Consider the following 10,253-nt stretch of genomic DNA (forward strand, 5'->3'; position numbering starts at 1 on the left):
ACTTTGTCAAATGCTTTTTCAGCATCTATTGAGAGTATCATATGGTTCTTGTTCTTTCTTTTATTAATGTGTTCTATCACATTGATTGATTTGCGGATGTTGAACCAACCCTGCAGCCCTGGAATAAATCCCACTTGATCGTGGTGAATAATCCTTTTAATGTACTGTTGAATCCTCTTGGCTAGTATTTTGGTGAGAACTTTTGCATCTGTGTTCATCAAGGATATTGGTCTGTAGTTCTCTTTTTTGGTAGGATCCTTGTCTGGTTTTGGGATCAAGGTGATGCTGGCCTCATAAAATGAGTTTGGAAGTTTTCCTTCCATTTTTATTTTTTGTAACTGTTTCAGGAGAATAGGAATTAGTTCTTCTTTAAATGTTTGGTAGAATTCCCCTGGGAAGCCGTCTGGCCCTGGGCTTTTGTTTGTTTGGAGATTTTTGATGACTGTTTCAATCTCCTTACTGGTTATGGGCCTGTTCAGGTTTTCTATTTCTTCCTGGTTCAGTTGTGGTAGTTTATATGTCTCTAGGAATGCATCCATTTCTTCCAGATTGTCAAATTTGTTGGCGTAGAGTTTCTCATAGTATGTTCTTATAAATGTCTGTATTTCTTTGGTGTTAGTTGTGATCTCTCCTCTTTCATTCATGATTTTATTGATTTGGGTCCTTTCTCTTTTCTTTTTGATGAGTCTGGCCAGGGGTTTATCAATCTTATTGATTCTTTCAAAGAACCAGCTCCTGGTTTCATTGATTTTTTTCTATTTTTTTTTTTTTTTTTTTTTTTTTTTTTGGTTTCTATTTCATTGATTTCTGCTCTGATCTTATGATTTCTCTTCTCCTGCTGGGTTTAGGGTTTCTTTCTTGTTCTTTCTCCAGCTCCTTTAGGTGTAGGGTTAGGTTGTGTACTTGAGACCTTTCTTGTTTCTTGAGAAAGGCTTGTACTGCTATATATTTTCCTCTCAGGACTGCCTTTGCTGTGTCCCACAGATTTTGAACCGTTGTGTTTTCATTATCATTTGTTTCCATGAATTTTTTCAATTCTTCTTTAATTTCCTGGTTGACCCATTCATTCTTTAGAAGGATGCTGTTTAGTCTCCATGTATTTGGGTTCTTTCCAGCTTTCCTCTTGTGATTGAGTTCTAGTTTCAGAGCGTTCTGGTCTGAAAATATGCAGGGAATGATCCTAATCTTTTGATACTGGTTGAGACCTGATTTGTGACCCAGGATGTGATCTATTCTGGAGAATGTTCCATGTGCACTAGAGAAGAATGTGTATTCTGTTGCTTTGGGATGAAATATTCTGAATATATCTGTGATGTCCATCTGGTCCAGTGTGTCATTTAAGGCCTTTATTTCCTTGTTGATCTTTTGCTTGGATGATCTGTCCATTCCCGGGAGGGGAGTGTTCAAGTCCCCTACTATTATTGTATTATTATTGATATGTTTCTTTGATTTTGTTATTAATTGGTTGATATAGTTGGCTGCTCCCACGTTAGGGGCCTAGATATTTAAAATTATTAGATCTTCTTGTTGGACAGACCCTTTGAGTAGGATATAGTGTCCTTCCTCATCTCTTATTATAGTTTTTGGCTTAAAATCTAATTGATCTGATATAAGGATTGCCACCCCAGCTTTCTTCTGATGCCCATTAACATGGTAAATTGTTTTCCACCCCCTCACTTTAAATCTGGAGGTGTCTTCGCATCTAAAATGAGTTTCTTGTAGGCAACATACTGATGGGTTTTGGTTTTTATCCCTGATACTCTATGTCTTTTGATTGGGGCCTTTAGCCCATTAACATTCAGGATAACTATTGAGAGATATGAATTTAGTGCCATTATTAGCCTGTAAGGTGACTGTTACTGTATATTGTCTCTGTACCTTTCTGATCTACTACTTTTAGGCTCTCTCTTTGCTTAGAGGACCCCTTTCAATATTTCCTGTAGAGCTGGTTTGGTGTTTGCAAATTCTTTCAGTTTTTGTTTGTCCTGGAAGCTTTTTATCTCTCCTTCTATTTTCAATGATAGCCTAGCTGGATAGAGTACTCTTGGCTGCATGTTTTTCTCGTTTAGTGCTCTGAATATATCATGCCAGCTCTTTCTGGCCTGCCAGGTCTCTGTGGATAAGTCTGCTGCCAATCTAATATTTTTACCATTGTATGTTACAGACTTCTTTTCCCGGTCTGCTTTCAGGATTTTCTCTTTGTCACTAAGACTTGTAAATTTTACTATTAGGTGATGGGGTGTGGACCTCTTCTTGTTGACTTTGACGGGGGTTCTCTGCATCTCCTGGATTTTGATGCTTGTTCCCTTTGCCATATTAGGGAAATTCTCTCCAATAATTCTCTCCAATAGACCTTCTGCTCCCCTCTCTCTTTCTTCTTCTTCTGGAATCCCAATTATTCTAATGTTGTTTCGTCTTATGGTGTCACTTATCTCTCAAATTCTCCCCTCGTGGTCCAGTAGCTGTTTGTCCCTCTTTTGCTCAGCTTCTTTATTCTCTGTCATTTGGTCTTCTATATCACTAATTCTTTCTTCTGCCTCATTTATCCTAGCAGTGAGAGCCTCCATTTTTAATTGCACCTCATTAATAGCTTTTTTGATTTCAACTTGGTTAGATTTTAGTTCTTTAATTTCTCCAGAAAGGGCTTTTATATCTCCAGAGAGGGTTTCTCTAATATCTTCCATGCCTTTTTCGAGCCTGGCTAGAACCTTCAGAATCGTCATTCTGAACTCTTGATCTGACATATTACCAATGTCTGTGTTGATTAGGTCCCTAGCCTTCGGTACTGCCTCTTGTTCTTTTGTTTGTGGAGATTTTTTCTGCCTTGTCATTTTGTCCAGATAAGAGGATATGAAGGATCAAATAAAATACTAAAAGGGTGGCAAAGACCCCAGAAAAATGTGCTGTAACCAAATCAGAAGAGACCCCAAATTGTGAGGGGGAGAAAGGGGATAAAAAAAGGTTCAGGAAAAAAAAAAGAAAAAAATTAAAAAAAAAAAAACAAATAAAGAAAAAATATAAAAAAGAAAGAAAAAAATATATATAGATAAACTAGTAAAAAAACGTTAAAAAAGAAAAAGGTAAAAGTTTTAAAAAATTTAGCAGAATAAGAAAAAAGAAAGAAAAAAAATTGAAAAAAAAATTGAATTAACCGCAAGACTAAAGAATCATTGGGAGAAAGACATGAGTTCCGTGCTTTGCTTTCTCCTCCTCTGGAATTCCACTGCTGTCTTAGGAATTGAACCTGCTTTCCTTGATAGATGAACTTCCTCCTGGTGGATATTTTGTTGATCTTCTGGGGGAGGGGCCTGTTGTAGTGTCTCTCAAGTGTCTTTGCCAGAGGCGGAATTGCACCGCCCTTACCAGGGCCAGACTAAGTAATCTGCTCAGGTTCATTTTCAGGAGCTTTTGTTCCCTGAATGCTTTCTGTAGAGTTCTGGAGGACGGGAATGAAAATGGTGGCCTCCCAGTCTCTGGCCCGGAGGAGCCGAGAGCCAGAGCCCCACTCCTCAGTGCACCCCCAGAGGACAGCACCCAATCACTCCTGTATCCCCAGCCTCTAGCCACACCCCGAGTTCACCCAGCCTGCGACCAGTTCAAGGTAACCCCGAGCTGAGTTCAGTCCTCGGCTCTGTCTCTGTAGCCGGCTTCTCTGTTCTAATACCTGCGAGCTCTGTGACACTCCGGCACCCCGATCCTTCTGTGACCCTGCGGGACCTGGGGCCACGCTGACCCCGCGTGGGCTTCACCCCGGTTTAGCCTCTGGAGCAATGTCCCTCAGTGGAACAGATTTTTAAAGACCTGATTTTGTGCTCCATTGCTCTGCTGCTTGCCGGGAGCCGACCTCTCCCCTCCGTGGTTTATCTTCCTGTCATTTTGGATTCACTTCTCCACCAGTCCTACCTTTCAGAAAGTGGTTGATTTTCTGTTTCTAGAATTGCTGTTCTTCTCTTTGATCTCCCGTTGGATTTGTAGGTGTTTGCAATGTTTAGATAAGCTATCGAGCTGATCTCCTGCTACCTGATGTAGTCTTGGCCTGCTACTTCTCCGCCATCTTGACTCCTCCCAATAGTACAGAATTTTTATTGTACTTTACTGTCTCATGTACTTTACTTTCTTATAAGAAAGAAGCAAGATTAAAAAAAAAAATCTTCCTATTATTACTCTCCAGGAAGAGTGTGTAAAAATGAGGTCAACTGCAGAAACCTGCTTAGAATGAGCATGCAACTATTTATTGCCTCTTTGGATGAAAACCCAATTTCATCTTCTATCAAAGATCAAGCCAGTGCTATTTTATGGTAAACATAGGAACTGCCTTAGAGAAAATTACTATTTTAACAGGTGCAGTCTTATATTTGACAGTAATTTAAAAATTGGCTTCATAAGTAGTATTGTGCTCCCAGCACCCATTTAAATAATTTCCTTGAATACACTCTCACACATTAACATCATTAAAGGGTATGCCTGCATTATGTCTAATCAAAAGGCATTCATAAAAACATCTCTGCCCTGATAAACTTTTACCTCTTAAGATACTTTATCTTGTTTGTTTTCATTGCTGATCAAGTTATCACAGAGACAAATAATTTGAATTTTTCTGCATGGGAAAAAGAACCACAATAATGCTTTCTGAAGTTTGTTATCATTACTACTGGAATATAAAGAATAGCTCTTCACTCATTTAAGAAATACTTATCCAGCATCTGTCAAGTGCATGAGGGCTTTGTACTGGATCATGTGCAAAGTGTCTGTTGATAGTACAAAAAAATTGCTCTGCTATAGCTTGTCCTTCAGTGATAGAAGTCACAGCAGGGGTGATTCATTTATTCATGACAACATAACACACACTAGAATGTATGTGTGTTCTGCAAAAACAGGGATTTTGCCTAGTTATTTCATTACTCTATACTGGGAGCTTTGGATACAACCCCATCATGAATATCTGAGAAATATTTGGTGGGTGCTGCAATGAGGCGGTTTGAGTTTGGATCCTGAGGATATGAGTTGGGTATACTCAGATTATATCTTCTCCTGTAGGAACACAGAGTGTCACACACACATACATATAAGCAAATCACAAACCAAAAGCAAGCTACTTCTACAGGATCATTGGACATCAGGGGTTAATGAATTTAGATGGAATCATTACCTTTTTATCTTCCCTGACTTCTCATTGAAAGTTTGCATTTCCTTCAGTTATGAATGTAAGACACAAACCATAAAAGTTGTGTTTGTCATCAATCAAAACTCATAGTTAAAGAAAAAAATGACATTACAGTTATTTCAGGTTCTTAAAATACCATAGTTCTTATTATTAATTTGAAAATGATGGTATTTATTAGACTCACTACTAGATATTGTATTCTTAATGATAAAAATAAAGAACTCATATTACTACATCAAAAATCTAGTTCAAAAATCTATAATTGGTTTCCTTTGTAATTCTGCGCAATTTATTTTATGCTCTTAAAAACTTTACTTTAAGAAATAGTGTTGAGATAGTGTTTGCAAAAATGGCTGCCATTTCTCCCATACTTGTTGGCACATTCCTTTGCACTGTGACTATGTCCCATTAAGAGGCAAATTTTTTAATTCCCCTTGAATCTGGTCTGGAATTGCAACTTGCTTTGATGAGCAGAATGCAGCAGATATGATGTGACTTTTGAGCCTTGTCTTGTGAACCTTTGCAGTTTCCATTCTCATTCTTTTGCTGCCTCCTTCTCTCCATGTGTAGATGCCATGGCTTTATCTTTTTTTAGGATAGGAAACCATGTGGAGGGAGAACCTCTATTGATGGCCAGCACCAACACCAGACATGTAAGTAAGGACATCTCTTATCATCTCATGTCAGTTGAACTTCTTGGTGATTGTCCCCACATAAAGGATGCCAGGAGAGACCCACGGGAGGTCTGTTGGTTGAGCATAGCACAGACTGCCAACCCACATCATCTTGAGCAAATCAATGAGTATTTTTGGGTCCACGACATGTTGGGATGATTTGTTAGGCTGTGTGACACAGCTGAAACAGGTTGGGCTCCATCTGACTGTGAAATGTGTCCATGGTCTCCCAAATTAAGAACCTGCCTCCAAAACAGAGGCAGTGTACCCCATCCTCTGGCTTAATTCTTTATGGATCAGAAGCAGGAGTTCTTGTCATTTGGGTAACTCTGGTTCAGATATTTTTCCTTAAAAATTTCCTTTTTTATTTAGTAATTCACAAAAAAAGAAAACTGTTAAAGTAGTTACATTTAGTTGGGTAAAAGGTCTTCAGATGACAGATTTTTTTTTTAAACCTTTTCAATGGTTTGAAATTTTTATCAATAATTTAAGAGTTGATCTCTTTTAAAAATTGTTCCCTAAGTTTTAGCATAATGACTTCATTCTATAACTAAAAAAATGCAGTATCCTATTAACTTGAGGTCAATAATAACAATTATTTCACAGAACTACAAGTTTTGAGCATGGAAGTGAACTTTAAAAAAAATGTATTTTAAAAATATCTCCATGTCTGGTAAGAGACTCTAACAAAGATTAGTTAGTGTTAGGGATCATGGGGGACAAGGCAAGGAAATTATATATATATATATAATGTGTGTGTGTGTGTGTGTATGTGTGTGTGTGTGTATACCTCCATTGAATATATATTTAAGTAATGTATTCAAGGCTGCTGAGAAATTGAATTAAATGGAAACTGAAAAGTACTCACTGAATCAAAGGAATTGAAGGTCATTGCCATTGGTGGTCTTAAGAAGAAGAGTTTCTGCAGAATATTGGAATGGAATACAGACTGCAATTCATTGAGGTGTAAAGGAGGTGTAAGAGCATAGGGATAGCAAGTGCATTCAACTATTTCCAGAAATTTGGCTATAAATAACAATTATAAGTCATCTTTAAAGCATTTGTCAGATCTCAGTTTGGACGGTGCTTTATGTGACACTTACATATTTAACGCTGTGATATCCCTATGAAGCCGGAGCCACGTGTGTATTTTTTTCTAAGATGAGAAAACTGAGCCTCAGAGAAGTTCAGTTTTTACTCTACGTCACCCACTTAATAAATGGAAAACTTAGGATTTGATACCATGTCCAACTGGTTTTGGAGCTCATGTGTGGAACCCAAAACTGTCTCTGCTGCTTATGAAGGTAGGGATAGAGGATATGGTCAAGAAGAAGATTGAAGGTTGAAGGAATGGGTTAGTTTTTTCACTTTCTAAAGAAGCAAGAGGGGTGCCTGGGTGGCTCAGTGGGTTAAAGCCTCTGCCTTCAGCTCAGGTCATGATCCCAGGTTCCTGGGATTGAGCCCCGCATCGGGCTCTCTGCCCCGGGGAAAGCCTGCTTCTCCTCCTTCTCTCTCTGCCTACTTGTGATCTCTGTCTGTCAAAAATAAAAATCTAAAAAAAAATAATAAAAAAAAGAAGCAAGAGATTTGGATTTCTCTTATTTTCTCTAGAGCACACAGAGGAAATAATCATGAATTGACTATAGGGATACTCGTTAGGTAGGGTAAGTTTCCTGAGAGGTTGGTTAGATGTGAGCAGAGCACCCACAGGAGGGGGCTGACCTTGTAGAGTAGGAGGGACATCTCCACCAAAGAGCAGATGAAGGTCCAATGAGAGCAGATGTAGGCAGGTTTGGATATTTTAGTTCAGAAGGCAAAGTGATCGCCTTAAAAAAAAAAATTCTATATTACTTGCAAGGAAAGTTATAAGGTCACCTGGTAAAAGTTGGGAGATAGATGAGGAGTTTAAAGAGTGTTCAAAAGTTTAAAGTCACTGTTGAGAGAGGAAGAGTCAGCCAATGGGAAGCATGGTAGGATTGTAAGCAGTGTGGAGCTTGGTTTTAGGTTGGCCCCTGATGTTATAGACGTATCAAAGTGCTGTCTTGTGAGGCTTCCCCTGCCTGAAGTCAAAGTTTAATTCATGCAGGATGGATGTTTTCCGGAGCATGTACAATGAGGGGTCAAAGAGGTCAGAGGATTTAGGAAATTGGTAAGAGAAGGATTAGACTAAAGCTGGGTCTGGGAAGAAGAGACCCGAGGGGCTGATGGGCAGCAATGGAGCAGTCTGCAGACCAAAGAAAATGATCAGCAGAAATGAAGGATGGACCAGAAGGTTGGGATTGTGAAATTGGAGCCATGTTGAGTCATGGTGAGTTCTAGTAGGCAACTTAGAAAGGAGAGGTGGTGGGAGAGGAAATTTTGTGAGAAGCTAGAGTGTTGATGTATTTCTACTGTTGATTCAAAATCCAGAGATAGACAGTCATCTAAATAACAAGGATTGCAGTGCATGAGACACGGTTTATAGGACCCAGAAGACGATGATAGTTAGAAGGGATAGAGGTGGCATATAGCAAGGAGTGAGAATTTCTCTCTCAGGAGTAAGATAAGTGCCTAGATTACAGAAAGAAAACACTAACCTTCCATCCAGAATACATAAGATAAAATATATCGGATAAAATGCAGGAGAAGCAGTGTGGATTCACAAAGAGTCAGTTTTAGTTGAAACGTGGTGGTTGAAGACCTGGAGAGTTTTTGGGTGTGTGTTCCCATGGCTTGATAAAAAGATTTGGAGAAAAAAGGAAGGGTGGAAAGGTGCAGCAAAGTAAAGAATGCTCAGTGCATCCTGGGGCTAAAGTCAGATAAGTACAGATGTAGGGATAGGCTTACACTTTTGGCAAGGATTACAAGGAAGAATTTCGTCTCTGTAGTCTCTAGAAACATTAGGTATGCTCATGGAATTTAGCTGGGATCCAAATGAGAAGGAACCCTTATGGCTGTATTGCTGGGCTGAGCATTTATTTCCCTCTTGCTCAATAGTTGGGGGTGGCTGCTGTGGTATAGTGTGTGTGGTAGCCATGGTGTTGGTGGAGAGTAAGAAGCAGGCAAGCTCCGGTCACCAGCCCTTCATGTAAAATAAGACTTCCATGCTGGAGACCGAATGATGCTAAGTAGTATATATCCGGCTCTGCCTTGAGTTGGTTGGTGTCCTGTTAGTATTCCAAGAAACCTGGGTGGCCTACAGCTGTGTAAAAATGCATTACCACAAACATTCTTCCAGTTCTCTACTTATGTACATTTATAATTAATTTACTTAAGATAAATTTCCAGAAATGAAATCTCAGTGTTAAAGGAAATGAATAATTTTAGGGGTTTTGGTATATATTACAAATTCCCAAGCATGAGGTTTCTACTACTTTCCATTCCCACTTGCAGTGAAAGAAAGCATTCTCTCCACTCTGTCTTCTTCATATGAAGGTTTAGAGGTTTAAAATCACTGCCAATATAAATGGCAAACCTTGGCATCCTGCTACTAATTTACTTTGTTCTTTTTTTTTTTTTTTTTAAGGACTATTAGTATTGCTTTTGTCTGTGTGAATTGTTCAATTGCATTCTTTGCCCAACCTCCTAGTGAGGCTTCTTTCTGTCTTTCTTCTTCCTAAGACCTCTTTACACAAATATTAACACTCTGCCTTCTATACTGCAAATGAATATCCAATTTGCTGTTTACCTATTTTTATATATATTTTTTTAATTTTTAAAGTTTTTTTTTAATAGTTTTGACTAAAAGATTGTTTACATTTAAGGCCTATTGCATATTTGCTCACTCAACTTCATTCTCAGGCTTTGTTTGCTCTGTGGGGGGTGGCATCTTGCTTTAGAATCTGATCCATAATATGAAATGTCAATGCTTCTGCTGGCTATTTGTAGAGAATAGCAACTAAAAGGGAGTAGGCAGCTTCTTTCTCAGCAGCCCACGGTTAACACATCATTGGATTTTCAAAGCTAAGGCCAGTATTTGGTTGGAGATAATTGTTATCTACTTTGAATGTGATCCCTATTTGGTAAAATGTGAAAAGTTGGTGACCTTGATAGAAGCCTTTTTAGTAGAGCAGTGACAGAAACAGAGTGGGAAACAGTGAAAAGCAGCAAGCTCAGGTCACCTGACCTTCCACATAAGGTATGGTTTCCACACAGAATAGGGCTTCCATGCCAGCCCCTAAAGACATAGGAAGAAAATATAGCTCTTGAGGAGCTTTCCTGTGAAGAGGAGCTAAGAAATAGCTAGTAGCTGGAGAAGGATGTGTGAATAAGGAAGAGTCTAGATTTGGTCCATGCAGACTCTCAAACCTACACTGTGACGTGGTAGTCTTCTCCAGTTATTTTTAAAAGCATGGATTATTAAGATCTGTCTAAATTAAAATACAGTATAAGTTTTGTTCTACCATTAACTACAGGTTAACTTACTGATTTTCAGT

Source organism: Meles meles, chromosome 6 (genome assembly GCF_922984935.1).
Source record: "Meles meles chromosome 6, mMelMel3.1 paternal haplotype, whole genome shotgun sequence".
Lineage (NCBI taxonomy): Eukaryota > Metazoa > Chordata > Mammalia > Carnivora > Mustelidae > Meles > Meles meles.